Source organism: Silene latifolia, chromosome 10 (genome assembly GCF_048544455.1).
Source record: "Silene latifolia isolate original U9 population chromosome 10, ASM4854445v1, whole genome shotgun sequence".
Taxonomy (NCBI): domain Eukaryota; kingdom Viridiplantae; phylum Streptophyta; class Magnoliopsida; order Caryophyllales; family Caryophyllaceae; genus Silene; species Silene latifolia.
This window is the reverse complement of record NC_133535.1, coordinates 116,093,455-116,114,707: the sequence shown is the minus strand read 5'-3', so window position 1 is coordinate 116,114,707 and position 21,253 is coordinate 116,093,455. Positions and strand designations below refer to the sequence as shown.

Sequence of the window (21,253 nt, the reverse complement as noted above, 5' to 3'; positions counted from 1 at the left end):
TTCTTAACATGATTGAGAATGTCGAGAAATTGGAGGCACTTGATTGCAAAATCAGTGAGAGCATAGTCATTGACCGTATGCTTCATTCACTTCATGATGGTTTTGCCCTTTTCAGGGCAAATTACTACATGAATGACATGAAGAAAAGTCCTCATGAGCTACACTCACTTCTCGCATGCACCGAGAAGGATCGAAATTGAGTGGGAGCATGAAGCAAGATGTTCTCATGATTTCCAACAAGAATAAGGGTAAGGGCAAAGCTCCCGGCGACCTAACTGTAGGTAAGCCAAAGTTTAAGAAGCCAGGAAACGGTAAGAGTGGGCCTGGTGAGACTAGTGGCTCACAAGGCAAGGCAAAGAGCAAGGGCGGTGACATTGAGTGCCACCATTGTCACAAGACTGGACATTGGAGGAGGAACTGTCTCGTGTACCGTGAGGACATAAAAGCAGGCCGCGTCACTCCTGTTGGTATGTCATCTTATATTCATATGATTGAGATTAACCATGCAAGTTTCGGAACTTGGGTACTTGATACTGGTTGTGGTTCTCATCTGTGTAATCATTTGCAGGGCCTAAGAAACATCAAACCCCTCGCAAAGGGTGATGTGGACCTGCGAGTAGGAAATGGAGCACGAGTTGCTGCAGTCTCCATGGGAACATATGTAATCCAGCTCCCTAGTGGGTTTGTGTTATATTTATATAACTGTTACTATGTACCTAGTTTATCTAAGAACATTATTTCTGTTTCCGTACTCGATAAAGACGGTTTTACATTTTCAATAAAGGATAATAGCTGTATTTTCTCTTTCAATGAAATGATTTATGGCAAAGCAGTTTCCATGAATGGAATTTACATCTTAGATCAAACTACAGATATATTACACGTGAATAATAAGAAATTAAAGGTTGGTGACAAAGATCAAACCTATCTATGGCATTGTCGAATGGGACACATAAATGAAAAACGTGTAAAGAAACTCGTCGAGAATGGGACTATTCCCGCATTCGATGTTTCTACTTTTGGCACGTGTGAATCATGTCTTATCGGCAAAATGACTCGAATTTCCTTCAAAGGTGTTGGAATGCGCGCTAGTGACCTATTAGGACTCATACATACTGATTTTTGTGGACCTATGTCAATTACCGCTAGAGATGGCTATAGATATTTTATCACTTTCACGGACGATTTGAGTAGATACGGATATGTCTACTTAATGAAGCATAAAAGTGAGTCCTTTGATAAATTCAAGGAATACCAGAATAAGGTTGAAAACCAACTGGGTAGAAAGGTTAAAGCACTCCGTTCAGATCGGGGTGGTGAATATCTTTCAAATGAGTTTGATCAACACCTTAAAGACTGTGGAATCGTTTTACAGTTAACTCCACCTGGAACACCTCAATTAAATGGTGTGTCCAAACGGAAAAATCGAACATTACTTGATATGGTTCGATCCATGATGAGTCACACGATAATACCTGATTCATTATGGGGTTTTGCTTTTTTGTCAGCTGCTCTTATACTTAACCGAAGTCGGACTAAAGCTGTCGATAAGACTCCATATGAAATGTGGAGGGGAACGGTCCCCAACTTCTCCTTTATTCGGGTTTGGGGCTGCGAGGCTTATGTCAAGTGGAGACACGAGGATAAGCTCGGCCCGCGATCGGTCAAGACATACTTTATTGTTTATCCAAAAGGAATGTTTGGTCATTACTTCTATTCGCCTACCGAACATCGAGTTTTTGTTGCGGCTAGTGCGACGTTCTTAGAGAAAGAATTTCTCGAGAACAAGTCAAGTAATAGAACCTTCGAGCTGTCGGAGATTCAAGAACCAACAACCGAGGAACAGATGGAGGAAGTGGTTCCTCCAACTAGTGATACGGTTAATATTCCTCAGGAACCTAGGAGGTCGGGTAGAGTCTCTAATCCTCCGGACAGATACATTGGTATGGTCGAGAAGAGTGACGTTTTACTCCTAGAGAGTAATGAACCCGCTACCTATAAAGGTGCCATGACCTGTTCCGACTCAAAGCTATGGCTTGATGCCATGCAATCCGAGATGGACGTATGGGATCTTGTTGATTGACCTAATAAGGTAAAACCTCTACAGTGCAAATGGCTTTACAAAATAAAGCATTCTGTAGACGCGCAACCAGATACCTATAAGGCACGACTAGTGGCAAAAGGTTTCACTCAAGTGCACGGATTGCATTATGATGAGATTTTTGCACCCGTAGTTATGCTGCGTTCCATTCAGATCATCTTAGCGATTTCCGCTTTTCATGACTATGAAATTTGGGAAATGGATGTGAAAACCGCCTTCTTAAATGGTTATTTGGAGGAAGAGTTGTACATGGTACAACCCGAAGGTTTCATAGATCCTGAAAATCCTAAGAAAGTGTGCAAGCTTAAGCGTTCCATTTATGGACTTAAGCAAGCTTCTCGGAGTTGGAATCATCGTTTCGACCAGGTGATAAAAGAGTATGGTTTTACTCGATCGGTCGAGGAACCATGCTTATATATCAAGTCGAGTGGGAGCAAGATTATTTTCTTGATATTGTATGTCGATGACATACTCTTGATTGGGAATGACATTCCTCTCTTATCTTCGGTTAAAGGATGGTTGAAGAACCATTTCCAGATGAAAGATCTGGGTGAGGCACAACGCATATTGGGAATCCGTATCTATCGAGATAGATCACGACGGATGTTATCACTGAGTCAGGAGTCTTATTTGGATAAGATTCTTGAAAGGTTCAACATGACCAACTCCAAGAAGGGGAACCTTCCAATGACGCCTGGGGATGCGGTTGAGCAAGTCTCGTCACCCACGACGCCTGAAGGGGTTGAACGCATGAGTCGTGTTCCTTATGCATCAGCCATAGGGTCGATCATGTATGCCATGATATGCACACGTCCAGACGTGGCATATGCATTGAGTATGACGAGTTGGTACCAACGCAATCCAGGCGAAACACACTGGATGGCTGTTAAAAACATCCTTAAGTACCTACGGAGGACTAAGGATTGGGTATTGACTTATGGAGGAGATACTAAGCTATGCGCAATCGGTTACGCAGATGCTAGCTTCCAAACGGATCGAGATGACTCAAAATGTCAGTCTGGATTCGTCTTTACTCTTAATGGTGCTGCGGTCAGCTGGAAGAGTTCCAAACAGGATGTTGTAGCAGATTCTACCACTGAATCCGAGTACTATGCCGCTTCGGAAGCAGCAAAGGAAGCTATATGGATGCGTCAATTCTTACAAGGACTTACGATAGTTCCTAGTTCGAATGACCCGATCACCATCTATTGTGACAATAAAGGTGCCATCTTCCAGGCTAAGGAGCCTAAGTCTAGCAATAAGTCTAGACATGTACATCGGAAGGCTCACCTAATTCGTGATTACGTGGAGCAAGAGGAGATAGTGATTGACAAGATAGCTTCGGATGACAACATCGCGGACCCTCTCACTAAACCGTTGAATTATGATAAGCATGTAGGGCACGTTATTTCCATGGGAATTAAACGTGTTCCTGAGTTGTAGTAATTGATTATGAATTCGATAAATTATCTTTTTCATATGCTATTTATAACTTCATCGTTTTATTTCATATTTTGTTTTTCATGTGGATTGTACTGACAACATTGAACGCCACAAAGTGAACTGAATTACATTATATTTGTTTTGGTCCGTAATCGCCTACATGAGCTGATAACTCTGGCTATTATATTATGCAGTCGATTGATGGTGGGTTCAACGAGCCATAAGTCAAACGGTTGACTGATCGATCACAGATGCGAGATTATAACGATACCTCGTAGGACAAAAATTGTGACAACGTAATGGAGTCCTAAATGTTTTAAAAACATTCGGTGCCAGGTCGTGGATTTGACGTCCATTGTGTTCCTAGAGTCGATTCTTTTGACTATCGACTGTCTCTTGAGATTAAGGCAGTTTTTGGGTGACTTTGGTTTCTTTCTCATGGTCTGCCGTAACAGGAGACTAAGTAGATTTTTTCTGGGTCATTTCATACTGTGCTTACATCTGCAGGTTTCGAGTTGAAGAAAATATCCAACCTTTATCAGGTTTAGTTATTTCTCACGGCCACTCGAGGAGTTGTAACTGAAATGCATGGCCATGCTCGAATGATGTTTCGTTTATCAGTTAAGTTACTCTCTAGTTGGGGAAACCACTCTTGATATTGATCACTTGTAAAATACAACCTTTGTGAATACGGATTTTGCAAATTGTTTTACATTGAGTGGGAGAAATTTTAGGATATGAGAATCGGTTATCGCACATACACTTGTGAGGACAAGTGGGAGTTTGTTGGAGCTTGTGTCCTCCACAATTAGTGTGATAACATTTATAAATCTCTTATAGGTTCACAAGGGTATACTTTGTATTCTATCAGTTGATTAACGATTACCTAATAACGGTTGGCTTGCTAGAAAGTTTGACGTTATTATCATACTGATGGCGGTGATCAACTGGTCCCTAAAAGTCACACCTAAAGGATGTGTATGAGAGATGTGATTATGGAAATGTAATCACATTGATGCCTTATATGACTAAAAGGTTAGTCCATGTATTTGACTAAACAGTTAGTCAATGTGATGATGAGACGATTATTTAATACAATTAAATAATATTAGCTGAGACGAATTAACTGTCAATTCGTAAATTGAATATAAACTGTTATATTTAATTAATGTATATAATGTTAGCTTAAACGAATTAAGTTGTTAATTCGTGATTAAATGTAACCAGTTATATTTAATTATCAAATTATAAATATGTTATATTTATAGTTAATGTATATATTATGCGGAATTGTCATAATAAAATGTTGACAGACTGGTATTGATAAATCGACTGCAAACTGTTATAAGTGGACTTATTAATACATGTCGACATATATATGACAATTGATATAAAATACACATTTTATACATTTATAAAATAACCAAAAATAAGAAGATTTATCTCCTTATTTTTGGGTTGGTGAAACCGAAATAAAGAGATAAAAGAGGAAGAATAAAATCTCCCCCTTGGACTCATTATTCTACACGGTTTTGAAGAGCAAAAGGGAGATCATTTTTCTCTCTAATTCTCTTGACCTAATTCTCTCATCATTCACACAAAACCCTAAAAATTAATTTTCAATTTTGGGGATCAATTCTAGCAAAGAACAAGGGCATTTCTTATAGCATCTTGGGTGCAACGATTAGGCGAATATCTATTTTGATATTGTTCTTAGACCGAATTTGCTAGGACCAAAGGTTGATTCTTTATCTTTTCTACTTTGTTTATGCAATTCTTTTATGACTAGTTTTCATAGATTATAATTTCGTTATAATCCTTATAATGTTAATGGAAGTATACCGATATTTCCTACAAGTTGTACGTGTACACTAGTTGTGCATTACGAAAAGAAAGAAAAACCAAAATAAGTTGAAGCTAGCATAGGAAATTTAATTAAAACAAGGAAGTCAATCTAGATAAATCCAATTCAAGGACTTATAGTAATTGCAAGATTTCATCAATAATCATTGAGTTATATTCAAAGACACCAACAATTAACAATTAGCGGCCGTACAATCAAGGTCGACGTCAGAACAAGTCGGGCATGAATTTTCTAAACTAAACTAGAAATTAACAAGCAATCTAAGAACCATAATTCCGTCCCTAGGGCACCGTACACTTTTATCAAGTCAGGATAAAACCGTACACTTGCGGGAGGAGTAAATATAAAACTTCTATCAAGCTTTTGGCGCCGTTACCGGAGATAGGCTTAGTTTACTCTACTTACTTGTTTTTCCACCTTTGTCCTAGTACATTCATTGCATTAGGACCATTTGATCTTTCTTTGAGCGTATGTATAGATCTCATATTGGTCCTCTTTTCCCTCTTGATCGAGAGATTGAGAAGACTTTCCGGGCAAGAAGACGGTTGGCACTTAGAGCATCTGCAAAGGTGGGATTTTAGCTCCCCATATACGTTCTCTCTCCTCATATGAGGCACCTCATTGTTGTACACACCTTCCCATAATATGGGGTTCCACTACTTTTAGGGGAAGTAGTCTTAAAAACGAATTTACACAAATTTTAGTTAGACGTGAGGAGAGAAAAAGGGAAAATCCCCAAAATAAAAAATCCCCCAAAATCGATTGATCTCGCCGACGACTTCTCCGGTCGCCTCTTTAGGTTGCCGGCGAGGCTACTACAGCTCTTTCCTTTCCTTTCTTGATTCTTACCACCTTCCGGTGGCTTTGCAGTTCGTGATTTTGATGGTCATCCGGTCCGTGGCTTTGCAATAAAGGTTGATCGTTTTTCGATTGTGTGTCGCGTCTACCATCTTGTGGTGCAATTTCCTTGGACCGCTTTATCGTCGCTGATCAACGGTCCACGCAATACCACCGGTGACATCGTCTTCTCTTTTATTGTGTTTGTCTGTTAATTAGTTATTTTGTATAGTTTAATAAGCTACTCCAGTTTCTGCTTGGTTTTCCATATCCAAATTACTGTCTTAGTTACTGTCTTTTGGGGTGGTTTTCATTACTAATTGTTTTCGTAGCATTCGTATTGTTGCTCTTGCTGGGTTTGTCGTCTGTGTGCATACTTCCATTTGTATGCAAGCTTTATTTGGGTTTTCAAGTTGTTTTGGAAGTTAAATGTCCTATTTGATCGTCATCTTGAAGTTTTTTCTCTCTTTCCTGAGGTGGGTTTTGGTTTGCTGGAGTGCTCGAGTTTGGGTCTCAGGCTGTCGTAGAACTATGACTTCCATTGACGATCATCAGCAATTTCTGGAAGCTTTTGCGTGTGCCCATATTAGCGATGGGTTTATGGAGAATGATGAGGATAAGATGTTAGGCTATTTTATGAAAATGCAGAGGTCAGCTCGATTAGCTTTAGCCGAGGTGAGGGAACTTAAAGATAAGGGAAACTGTTTTTTTAGGCAAAATGACTTTGATATAGCCGCAGCGTGCTACGATGAAGCTTGTAAACTGCTTAGTTTAAGCTTGGGAAATAGTGGAGGTGAAGATATTCAATCATTATCTGACCTTGCTATTTCCCTTATTTCTAATATGGTTGCGTGTGCCTTGAAACTTGAGGAATACAAAGCTGCAGCGGGTATGTGCTCCATGATCTTGGACACATTTCCTCGAAATGTTAAGGCACTGTTTCGAAGGGCGGTTGCTTATATGAAGTTGAAAAGGTTTCCGTTAGCTGAATTGGATTTGGTCGAGGCCTTAGTTATTGAACCTAGTAATAAGGATGTATTAAGGGAATTAGATGTGGTAAAAGGCCACCTTCTCATTAAGGAAAATGGCAAAAGAGTGTTGGAGGTTGCTACTGAAAATGGCGTGGATGGGAACAATAAGAAGCTTATTCATATCTTGGCATCTGACGTGGGTATAAAAGTTAGTGAAAGCGTGATCACGGAGGTGATGGAAACTAAAAGTGATGTGAGTGTCAAGGAAAATGAGAGTGTGAATATGGAGGTAACGGAAGCTCAAAATACTTGTGCTAATAAGTCATTTATTGAGTTCTCCAAAAAAGGAGGTGGTAGTTCCCATCTAAGGATCCCCGCACAATCTTATAAAAAGTTGCTGGATGGTAAAAAGGTGAGCTTTTACCGTAAACAAGATTTGTCAAGTTTAAAAAATTCAGATTCTTAAGGGTGAGGTTACTAAGGAGAGAGACACTATAAGAGAACGATGTAAGAAGAAGAAGAAGAAGAAGAAGAAGAGATGTTCTAAAAAGTGGAAACCTAAGATGATGAGGGCAATAAACGAAGACATGACTCCCCCTGATATTATCAAGGTGAAACTTGCTTTTCCTAGCGAAAGTTTGAACGCGTCCTCTACTGAGACCGCGACTTCAAGTGCGTCTTCAATATGTGACAATTGTTCCCCTCCTGGTACTCTTACCCCCTAGATAACACTAGGGGTGTTGTTAATGATCCAAGCGTCCCTGTCTCTCTGGTGAATGAAAAGGCTACTTTTATTTGCTCTCCAGCTCAGAAGGCTTCTAATGACCATCAACTTTTCATTTTCCCAGCTCGCCCCAGAAAGTGTAAGACTTAATCGTTTGAGAAACCACCATACAACCTTTTTACACCTATGCTTTGTAGGTACCCCTCTACTCGTCATGTGCATAAGAAATGGAGAATGACCATTTTCAAGAAGAATCATAGCCAAGGGGATGAATCTCCAAGACACAGTTTATCTACTCTCTCTGAAAGTAGATCTCTCTCCCATAAATTTTTACGTCCTCGTGGCGTAAGTGTGTCTTGTTGCAGGTACTCTCCTAAAGCTCAATTACCGAAGAAAAGAAAAGATCTGGCCTCCTAAATGTGTTACTCCAACAACTCTTTGAAGAAGCCCCGGATTTTAAGTACCACCACCCCTAGTTTAAGTTTTTGTAATAATAATGTAGTGTTTGCACCTGACTTAGAGATGCATGTATGCTTCATGTAAGGAACCTTTGTTTATGGTTGCCAAAAAAAAAAACTACTTTTAGGGGAGGTTCTCAACAAAATACAAGGCAAAATGTGTGTTCTTTTGGGGAGGTTCCCAAAATATTACATGTATATTAGAATTGTTGGGGAACATCATTGTTGCGGAGATGTAATTATAAAATGGGGAGGGTAGATGGAAAAGTTAGTGGAAAATGAGGTGGACGAATAAAAAAAGGAAAGATAAAATATGGGACACCTCACCGTTACGGATGCTCTTACATCCTTGAGAAGATCCCCACCCATCGTTACACCCTCTCAAAACACACCAACATCCACAATACATCTACCGCCCTCTATTTCCACCTTAAACCCCATTACCATTCCAACAAACCATTCCCCAATCATCTCTCCCATGAACTCACCCACCCACTCACATCATACCAATAATACCAATTCACCTAGATCGCCAAATACCCCAATTTCACCCATAAACAACCTTGTGAACGACGACATGACAGACCAACCAATAGGCTACTACAATAGGCCGGATGCTAATCGGTCTTGCTCGGCAATCAATTATGGGGTAATTGCTCCGAATACTTTTGAGCTCCGTCACCATGTAATCTCCTTCATTCAACAAGATGTATTCCATGGGGTGAAGAATGAAGATGCTCATGGACATCTAGTCATGTTTAAAGAGAAAGTGGGTATGATCAAGCATAATGGTGTCACTGAAGACCAAATTTTTCTCATGTTATTCCCTTTCTCCTTGAAAGACAATGCAAGAAAGTGGTTGAGTTCTCATGAACCGCGTACTTTTACAACTTAGGCTAGCCTTTCTAAGGCCTTCATCAACAAATTCTACCCTTCATCCAAGACCGCAAGGATAAGACATGAGATTCAAACTTTCAAGCAAAAGGATCTTGAGACCTTAAGTGAAGCTTGTGAGCGCTTTAGAGACCTCCTTACTTCTTGTCCACATCATGGTAATTCCTAAGTGGATGACAACCCAAATCTTCTTTCAAACTCTTGATCCAAGGTTTAGGGATATGATAGTGTCGGCTTCCGATGGTAACTTTGACAACATGAATAGTGCAGCAATTATGGAGATGATTCAAAACATCTTGGGAATGGAAAATAGCTATGGATCAAGGGAAAGTGAAGGTAGAGGAAAAGGGCCGTCTAGACTAGAGTTGGAGACCAAGGTCAAATTGGATGAGTTGTCAAAGAAATTTGATAGCCTTATGGAGGAGAAGAAACATGAAAATGCCTACCATGATGAGAGACCAAGTCACTCCAAGGTCTATTATGTTCAAGGACCAAGATCTGCACCAAGGTTCCATACTCACCCAAGGTCCCCTCCAAGAGAATATCTCCCACAACCGATTTGTGAGACTTGTGGTGGCATAGGTCACACCCATGACATATGTCCCTCTTATCCACAATAATGCTATGCTTTACAAGATCAACAACGAACCAAAGCAATTCTCCCATCAACGCCATGAAACCCTCTACCGAGCCCTACCGAACCAAGATCCAAGGTCTTTTTATGAGGGTCAATCTTTGGACCTTAATTACCAAGCTCAACGATACTTGCCCCCAAACAAACCCGAGTTTCAAAGGTCACCACAACAAAACTACCCATCTCCCAATCAACAACAACAATTCCAACCCCTTCCATTCATTGAACATCCCAACCCCAACTCCTCTATTTTAAAAATATTGAACAATATGGAGTCTAAGGCTCTTCAAAGAGAAGCTCAAGTGGACCAACAATTTAAGCTTTTAAAGTCCGACCTCACAAATGTCCAAGCTCATTAAAGGTCGTTTGATTCTTATATGGTCAAATAAGGGGCTACTAATCCTCCAAGAAGGCCACACTCCCTTCCAATTCAATGCTCCAAACCCAAGGATGGACCACCACCTCATTAACAAGTCCATGCAATCACCTTGAGAGGCGGAAAATAATTGGAAGAACCGAGGAAGAAAGATGCAATGGGAGGAGGATTTGAGAACTCCAAGAAAGGGAAAGTGAGTGAACAACTTGAAGATGATGAACATTTTGTCTTGGAAGAAATTGTGGTTGACAAAGTGGTTAGCATGGAAAAAGACAAAGAAGCCAAAAAGATAGATGACATCAAGCAACACCTGTACTCAACCTGCTCCCCATATGATCGAAAATATCATATGTGATAGGCAATTGCACACCTATGCAAAAATAAATACCCTAGACACAAATTAATGTAGTACGTAGGGGTCGAATCCATAGAGAGACGAGAGTTGTTAATTAGTTGTTATGGGGTGAAATTTATCAAGGTCGGTTATCGTATGATTGGTTGGTTTGGATGATGGAAGAAAATAATGATAAAGAAATAGTCTAGGGAGGTCGGGTCACACATGAAAATTATGTAAATGCTTAAATTAAACATAGGAGTTGATGAATCGTTAATGGTTTAGGCTTAGAGACAGCCACTTCTCGATATTAGTGTCAACCATAGACCGGGTCCTAGAGAAACTCTCGTTTATAACTAGGTCGTCCTACTACACATGCTTAGTCTAATCCGATTCCGTGCCTCTCGACTTATAGAATGAATTAACAAACTTAATCAATGAATAAGGCCTTTAAACAAAGATTAAACGTGGTGGTGCAAACATGTGATAGAAACAATTAGACAATATTATAACATCCTAGTTTATCATATGTTACAAATACTTTTTATGCATGACTCTCTTCATTCCCTAGACAAGGTAGACTACTCTATTATAATTTAAATGTAAACTAAACTAATGATAATTGAAATGATAAACATAATGAAAATAGGAATATGATTACCTTGAAATGGAAATGGAAATGGAATTGAAGAACAATGCAAATATAAATAACTTGAATATAACTTCAAATGGAAATTTTAATATAAATTGAAATGCTTAAAGGAAATTGTTTATAATAAATCTAGTCTAAACTAAACTAAGAACTAAACTAAGAACATGAAAGTAGTGTAGAAAAATACTAAGAAAAATGGTGTGTAAAAGTGTGTTGATCAGCACCCTTTATATAAGAATAAGGGAGTAAAATTTGCATAGGAATCCAAAATGGCATCCTAAGCACACTCTTAATTTTCCTTCAATTCTTGAGTAATTGCCAAGAGAATCCCATGTTGGCCATTAACTCCTTCTTAAACACCCGGTTAATTGCACAATTAGCACCCAAAGAGCATCCTAAGATGAGCATCCAAGGCATTCTCCCATCTTCTCTACTTGGGCTTTAACACTTTTATATTTAGGCTTATTTCTTCATTTTTCTACTAACATAAGTTAGTGTCATTTTTGCTTGGACCAACACTCCTTATAAATTGCCATGACATGATCAAGCTTGCCTCTACTTAGCCTTGCAAATTCCGATGTTTGCTAAAATGACGGGAAAAAGCTTCCGATCGCTTAGATTCCTACAAAATGTAACAAATACGAACAATACACCTAAAATGCAATATTAGCTCTCAAAAACACTAAATAAAGCGCAATAGTCAAATAAATCGAGCTAAAATAGGGGGTTAAACTATATATAAAATGGACACATCAAACTTCCCCAAGCTAAACTCTTGCTTGTCCCTAAGCAAGAAACCATATCCCATCAATTACAATATCCCAAAACAAGCTATGCATAATGATTTAAAAACCCGAAACAACATGGGCAAGGGAATAAAGCAAGAACATGGATGAGATTTACATGATGGCGTAGCACAAAAGACTTTGAATGAACCTTTAAGCTCTTGCATGATCTTTTGACTAATGGACTCTCACGATGCACTCAAACTCATTTGTATGTGAAAGGACATTTTTGTGTGAAAACACTCACTTATCCTCGACTCATGAGAATGTGCCCGCAATCTAATATGGTAAACATTTCAAAATTACAAGCCAAAAGCAATCATATGCAAGCATGAAAAAGAAGCCAAATGGGTAAGAAGAAGACAATATGTAATGGGTAAGAAAGGGGAACAAATGAATTATGGATTGTGGAGCTAATGTCAAGCTAGCAACAACCAAATGTAAGGATGCTCAATCCCAATTCTAATCCCAAATTACAATACAAATCATAAGTAAACTCTCCAAAATATGTAAATAATGCATGAGAGTTTCTCACATCAACTTCTTCTTTTCCTTTCTTTTCAAATCATACCTTTTTTTTTTTTCATTTTCTTTCATGCTTTTCCATTTCTTTTTTCTCATTTTTTTTCATTTCAATTCTTCATTTTTTCATCCTTTTCCATTTTTTTCTCTTTCATTTTTTTCTCTTTCATTTTTTTCTCTTTTTCTCATTTCTTCTTCAAGAGCATTAAGACCAAGCTCACAATGATTTTTCAAAATAAAACAAATCCCAAATGAGCACCCAAACACAACTAATCAAAGCTACTAGCTCAACAAGGTAGACAATTTTATATGTAGCTAGGGATGAATTTTGTGAAGGGGTTCAAAGAGGCAATTTTAATCATGTGAATGGCTCCAAAATGCTAAAAACATATGAATGCATGCTTATAAAGAGATGAAATGAAGATCATACTTGTGCGTTTTGATGAAACACACATCATAAGGAGACACCTACACTCACCTAGGAGAGACCGGATATGGATGCGTCGGTCTAAAGAGGTTCTACCTTACCAATTTTGTAGCTTGCCAATAGTCAAGATCAAGCCTATTCGGTTCATTTTCCATCTCCCACCTACTATGTCAAGACATCCCCCTGTAGCAATTATCCCATCATAAAAGAGTAAATCATTAGCTATAAGCTATCATTAGGATAAGCAAGAGGGAAAGTAGGCTAAAAGCAAGCAAAAACACACAAATTTCTCTCAAATTTTTCTACATGCAAACTATACTACAATGCAAATGCAATCTCCCCCCAAGCTAAACACAACATTGTCCTCAATGTGCCAACATGTAAATTACCCAACTAAACCATAAAAATGGCTCAAAGCACATAAACAAGAAGGACAAGAGGTCATATTTAATGGGTTGCAAGACATAAACTAAAGTGCAAAGCAAAGTAAACTTACTAGACTAGCTAGCCTCCCCACAAGCTAGAACGTATACGGGGGACTCTTCCATTCATCAATAATTCAAGAAAAGGGCTAAAAATTGAAAGTTTGATGAGGGAATGATTTTTGCAAGTGATTTGGCAAAAAAAAAAAATTCTTTTTTTTTTTCGGAAAAAGTTGCGTCCCCGATCGGGGTTGACCGCGTCTAGGCAGATTTTGAATTTCCTCCGTATTTCTTTTAGCTCCTCCGTTGTTGAAAGTTACGACCCCGAACGGGGTTTCTTGCATGGGGAAGCGTGCATTTCTTCTTTGAGCCTCCTTTTCTTCTTCCTTCACCTATAAATCACAAAAAAAAAACACCGTCAAGTCTAGTAATTTTATTTCTAAATCTAAGAAAACATTCAATTTGCGAAAAATTAAAAGCAAAAACAAATAAAAGAGATTTCCCGAAATGAATATCCATTGTCCTCTAAAAAGCATGTCAACGCCCTTAGAAGTTGATCATATTTCTGCGCATGAGCAATACACAAGCATATGTAAGCAATTGATAAGATATAAGCATGGAAGATCAAAGGCAAGAAAGGATTAATCTTATCAAAATGCCCATGAGAGATTTCAAATAGAACCACCGTACTCCCCTCGTCAGCAAGAGATGGAGCATCATGCTTAAGATCATAAAAATAACCGTTAGTGCATAAATTATAATCATGAATGGTCTCAAATTGGTGGTATGGAAACTCTAAGTGGTAGGACTCATCAAAAATGGGGGGGGGGGGGGGGGGGGGGGGTTTCATCCCACTTATCCATTAAATGAAAATCGCTAAGTCCTCCATCAACCTCAAAAGGGTCAACTACATCCACCACGAAAGGATTCTCAAAGGAGTCTAAGGTCTCGAGTAAAACCTCATCCTTTTCATTATATTCGGTCCCAACATCATCCATGGTGAGTGTCTCATCTACTACAAGGTCATTTTCTTCAACATCAGTCTTTAAATTTTCCATTGGTGTGACATCAAGGGGAATTTTAAAAGAAAGAGTCAGACCATCGTCATCATCATCTAATAATTTAAAATCATTAGATTGAAAAGACTCACATTGGGGAGGTAGAAAAGCAAAATGAGAAAAGATAGGCTTACGTGGTCTCGGTTTCTCTTGAGAATTGTGTTTCAAACGAGCCTGTAACACTTTAAGCTCCTCTTCGATGCGCCAATAATGGAATTGGCGTGCTAATTCCCAACATTCGAAAGCCATGAAATCTAAGAAATTCCAAAGTTCCGGCCCGACCACGTAGTAGACACTCCCATTACTCAACTTTAGAGCCAATCCACGGGTCTCAGAATCCATGCCACCAAGCACGAAATGACCCAAGTAATCCCCATCAAGGACATTTCCATGGGAGATAAGACCATCGCAAAAGTAGTATAATCGGTCAAGATAGTCAGGAAAAGCCTCATCTTGGAGTTGTGGGACGAATTCGTAATTCATTATGAAGGCCAAGATTTATTACCTACAAAATAGGCACTAAAACTACAAAGAAACCGTGAGAAGATCTCAAGGAACAAGTGTTCCTCGAGACAAAATAAAACAAGATAAAATTCAACAACTAATTAGCAAACAAAACCGTGCTCCCCGGCAACGGCGCCAAAATTTGATAGGCTATCGCACACCTATGCAAAGATCATATTTATACCCTAGCAAAACAAATGAATGTAGTACGTAGGGGTCGAACCACAGAGAGACGGGAGTTGTTAATTAGTTATTATGGACTGAACTTTTATCTCGGTAGGTTAACGAATGATTGGTTGGTTTGGTTTGATGTAATGATAAAACAATAATAAATAAAATATCTAGGGAGGTCGGGTCACACATGCTAATTATGTAAATGCTCATGTCAAGTTAGGAAGTTGATTATACGATAAATGTTTAGGCTTAAAGACACTCACCTTACGATATTAGTGTCAACCATAGACCGGGTCCTAGAGAAACTCTCATTTATGACTAGGTCGTCCTACTACACTTGCTTAGTCTAATCCGATTCCGTGCCTCTCGACTTATAGAATGAATTAACAAACTTAATCTACGATTACGGCCAATAACCAAAGATTAAACGTTGTGGCGCAAACATGTGATAGAAACAATTAGACAATATTAACTTATCCTCATTTTGACATTTACATATTACTTAAACATGCATGGCTCCCCTTACTCCTTAGACAAATGAAACTACTCTAACATGATGAAAATGCAAACTAAAATAATGACAAATTAAATGATGAACATAATGAAAATATGAATAGGATTACCCTGCAATGGAAATGGGAATGGAACTTGGAAGAACAATACTTGAAATGTAAATTGTAAATAAACTTGAATGGAAATTATATTGAAATGCTTAAGGTAAAATGTTTGTAACATAAAACTAAAAGTAATTCTAATCTAAACTAAACTAAACTAGAGACTAAACTAACCTAAGACTTAAAGAGAATATTATGTGAATAATGTATATGGAATGGTGTGTCCAAGTGTTGAAGTCTACACCCTTTATATAGGAAATCAGGGGTGAAACTTAGAGTAAATACAAGGGGTCAACCCCAAATATTTTCTCTTAATTGCTTGATTAATTACCAAAGGAATCCTAAGTGAGCCACTAATTTCATCTTAATTCACTTGGTTAAATGTGATATTAGCATCCTAAGCTTCACTAAGCATCCAAAGTTTCCACCTTAATTGGACTTCAAATCTTGGGCTTGACTTTGCATAAGACCTTATTTTACATTTCTCATTTTAATCCATATCTTTATGAATGCAAATCCATGTAACATCTCTTGGTTGGTCCATCATACTCTTCTATTTAGCCTTGCTTCTAGTGTTTGCAAAATATGTAGAATTATGCTCCTAAAAGCTCAAATACCTACAAAATATGACAAACCATGCAAATACAACTAGAATGCAATATTAGCTCAATAACACTAAGATTAGTGCAAATTAGCATGTAAAATAGAGCTAAAATATGGGGTTAGAGTGTATATAAAATGGACTTATCAATATGGATTAACAAAGGCCACCCCGGAAATAAGTGACAATTACACAGACACACAACACGTCAGTTTCAATAAATAAAGTGAGATACGGCATAAAGTGTCTGAGTATGCAGCATGACTATGATAGGAATGAGACGCTGTTGGACCATATAGATATATGATTAAGTTTTGATAATGACAAGTGTCTGCCTCGTTTTATATATACTCTTGCTCGTAATCGTTTGTTTAGTCTTTGTTAGATTAACTTAGGTTTACAAGTTTAGCAAGTAATGTTATAGCATTCTTAGCTATAACATTGAAGATTTGTGAGGTATCATTCAAGTAATGTTATAGCAGCTTGAGCTATAACATTGAAGATTCTTAAAGCGTCATAGTAACTGTAACAAGTTTCAAGTATGGTGATCACTCAAGCAAAAGGCTAGATCAAGTCTTTAACAAAGCTCAAGATGAAGAGCTTTTGGTCAAGATAAAAAGAAGATCCTATCACTGAAGATCTCCAGGAAGATTAGCTAGTATAGGTCTTCATCTATTGACGGTATCTTAAGAAAGGAATATTGGGAAAGTAAAGTTATAGCTATTTCACCTATAACTTTACTTACCAAACATAAAGTTATAGTTGTTTCTACTATAACTTTGGGTAGCATTTTAATAGCACGATTTTAATAGTTTTAAAATCATTTTTTAAAAGGATAAAATTCTTTAAACATATTTCGAAATCATTTGTATCTTTAGTAGAGTTGATATATGGGTTGTTATAATGGATAACTTGCATATCTCTATTGGTTAGTAAAACGACTTATGGGTCGTCATGCTACCTAGGGTTTGCTAGTTTATTCAACCTAACCCTAATCCAAGAAAAGAGATTTCCATGGACACAGGCCTAGGGTTTCGGCCGTGGGCTGTAAACCGATGGGTCGTGTAAGTTGTTTTGTATAAGTAACCTATCTAATCAAATCTAGCTTATATTTTTATAAGATATTTTCCTATCTTATTAAAATATGATTTGATTTGTTTACTTATCTAAACATCTTAAAGATATAGTTATAGAAAACAAATAAGATTCACTTTTATCTTATTTACCTAAACTATAATATCTTGGATTGAATTTGGAAAGAGATAGAGATTTATCTCTTGCAAAGCATGCCGCCTATCTCACGGCATCCTAGGGTTTCGTACAAACCCTAGTTCTCTCTTCTACTATAAATACACATGATCATTCCTTGTTTAAGTTAAGCTTTTCGAAATATAAAAATTCCTTGCAAACAAATTAGAGTTTAATTTTAAATTTACTATTTTCATTGTTTTGCATTTGAAAATCTTGCGAAAAGTCGTGCTCTTTAATTTGCTTATTATTTTTCTTAAGGTTACGTCATAAGATAATAGTACTTCATATTGTTTCTTACTCGTTCAATTATGTGAACACTTAGAAGAACAATCAAGTGCTTTCTTAGTAACTTAAGATAGTCAAAACCGAATATTCAGTGATATTCAAATTGAGTTATAGCTAGAGTTAGCTATACGAGTTGGGTTGATAATTTTGTAATCCGGAGTAAGGTACTAAAATTATTAATCGAGAATAGTGGACACAGGCTTCGACGTGTGAAGCTGAACCACTTCAAATATCGTGTGTCCTTGCAGTTTTCATTTCAGTCATTTCATTACGTTCATAATCATTTAGTTAATTAGTTAAAGTTTAATCAATAAACTTTAAGTAATTAATTACCTTGATATAAAATAAAAAGTAGGCATAATTTTTAAATACTCAATTCACCCCCCCCTCTCGAGTATTTCGGGTGTGATAGACTCTTCAATTGGTATCAGAGCCTCGTGCTCTTGATTGCCTAACCGCAAAGAGGCTAGATCCGTCTATCTTTTTATCTTTTTATTTTATTTTATTTTCGATGCCTTACACGTGTGAAATTGATTCCAAGTATCTTAAGTGTCCCGTCTTTGATGGGAAGAATTATGGACTTTGGAAAAACATGATGACACACTATATATATAAAAGGACATGATTGGGAGTGCTGGACGATCATCAAGAATGGACCAAACAAAATTTTGGTTGCATCTTCGGAAGGCACTACCTATGAGAAAAAGGAAGAAGACTATGTTGAGGCTGATTACAAGAAGGCTGAGAAAAACTCGAAAGCGATAAGCCTGTTACAAAACGGCATGACATCGACTGAATTTGATCGTTTTTCTTCTTGCACTTCGGCCAAGGAAATATGGGATGGTCTTGAGTTGGCCTATGAAGGAACGTCGGCTGTAAGGAAATATCGCATTGACTTGCTGATTCAAAAATATGAACGTTTTAGAATGGAAAAGAATGAATCACTTGATAGCATGTCAACACGATTTTCTACTATAGTCAATGAGCTCAAAAATCTTGGTAAAACTTTTAACTCCGAGGATATTGCTAGAAAAGTACTTAGGAGTCTAACCAAGAAATGGCGTCCCAAGGTCACGGTCATGGAAGAAGTCAGAGATCTCACTTCTCTTCCTTATGCAGAACTTATTGGTGCTCTCATGGCTCATGAACTCGTCCTGGATGACGATGAGTCCGAGTCCAGTAATAATAAGAGCATGGCTCTACAAGCTTCTGCTAAGGAAGAAGAAGATGTAGAAATAGAGGACGAAACTGTTTTGTTTACCAAACGATTTAATAAACGAATTTTCAGAAACAAGCAAGCAAAATCGTTTAACAACAGCAACAAGTCCTATAACAAGAAAACTTCTGAGTCTAAGAATACGTTTGCTAACAGAGGATGCTTCAAGTGCGGAGAATCCGGTCATATGATTAAGGATTGTCCCACATGGGAGAAAATTAAAGACAAAGCAAAACGTGAGAAGACTAAGAAGGAATTCAAGCAAGTGATGATAGCATCTTGCTGGGGAGAACTCGACACTGAGGACGATGAAGCATAAGAAGAAGAAGAAGTTTCAAATCTATGTCTAAGCAACGTCAGTCTTGCCCTCTTTTCAGAGAATGATAAAGATAGCAAGGACTCCTACTGCTGCTTCCTAGGAGATTCCGATTCAGAAGAAGAAGAAGAGGTAAGCTATCTTGAACTTAAAAAGGGTGTCAAGAAACTACCTAGGAATGCCTTAATTGAATATTTTGAGCAATCTCTTGATAAGTGTCACGAACAAGAATTGGAATTGAAAGACTTGAAAGAACAAATTCTTGACATTGCTGAAGAAAATCATCTTCTTAAAGCAAAGGCCAAAAAGCTTAAATCTAAAGTTACAGCTAATATAGCTACAACTTCAGATGTGACAAATGCTGAAAAGAAGGCTCTTTAGTCTAAAGTTATAGCTAATGAAGCTATAACCTCAGACCTGAAACTCAACATTAAGCATCTTCAAGCTAAAGTTACAGCTAGTGAAGCTATAACTTTGGAATTGAGGAAAGTCAAAGAGCTTCTTGAAACCAAGGCTACGGCTAGAGAAGCCGTGATCTCAGATCATAAGAAGGAGATTGAATCTCTGACTCAGCAATTGTCGGAATCAAAAACCATTCTATCAAATACTAAAAGAACCCACGCCGAGATGGTGCGAGTTCTCAATGATAGATTCCAAAACTTTCGTGACAACTATGAAGAGACTCATCCCCCTAAGGTCAGTGAGTCAGACCATTCCAAATGCAACAAAGAGATACAGTCCTTAAAAGAATTACTCTTGCATGCTAGAAAGGTTCACGATAAATGGGAAGGTAGCACACGTGTCCTAAATTTCCTAACTGAGCAATCAGATAATAACATGAAAATGGGATTAGGGCACGAGTGCTATGGTTGTAGAGATCACTCCAAATGCAAATCAACCCCTTCTGAACGAGATTTCAGAAGGAGAAAATATACAAATTTACCAGAATATTTGATTTGCAATTACTGTGGTCATACTGGACATATCCAAGAAAATTGTGTCAAATATGCTCAGGATTTAAGAAAAGGAATCAACTTTGTTAAAGCATCCGACACTATTTTCGAGGATAATGATTGTACCCCATCAGAACCAAGTACAAGTGAAGAGCGCAACAATGATCATCGTTGGTTCTACGATATGAGCTTTGATTTCAAGAAGGCTACCAAATCAAAACAAACACCTAAACCAAAAGAGCCCTTCAAAACCAAAGCTCCTCCCAAACAACCTGAAAGACCACAATATAAGGAACCCACAACTACACCTAAGACGGTTCCTAAACAAACCCATTCGCCTCCAAAACGAAAAGTTATAAAAAGGGTTTGGGTTAGAAAAGATCAAGTTTTTAGAGTGACTAACGTCAAAGGACCCAACTTAGCTTGGGTACCTAAAAACTGTATCTAATTATTTTGCAGGTTGTGATGAAAGAAAATAACTTATGGTACCTTGATAGTGGATGCTCAAGGCACATGACTGGAGATGTAAATTTATTTCTTTCACTTGAACCTTTCGACGGAGGTAAAGTTACATTCGGAGATAACAAGAAGGGTAAAATTATCGGTGTTGGTAAAGTTGTAATATCTTCTTCTCATGCTATTAGTGATGTTTATCTGGTTAGTGGCCTCAAGCACAATTTACTAAGTATTTCTCAATTATGTGACAAAGGAAATAAAGTTGTTTTTCATTCAGATTCCTGTCGTATAATAATTGAAGGAACAAGTAGTGTTGTGCTTGAAGGACATCGTAGAAGGAATGTTTATATGATTGATTTAAATAATATTCCTACTAATTCA

General features: G+C 37.8%; 1 non-coding gene across 1 annotated transcript; it reads right to left on the bottom strand.

Moving 5' to 3' along the window:
* Window positions 1-9,347: 9,347 nt before the first annotated feature.
* Window positions 9,348-9,454, bottom strand: LOC141609545 (small nucleolar RNA R71). Its single transcript, XR_012527464.1, has one exon. It is a non-coding gene; the product is annotated as a small nucleolar RNA R71 (small nucleolar RNA).
* Between the last annotated feature and the right edge of the window lie 11,799 nt (window positions 9,455-21,253).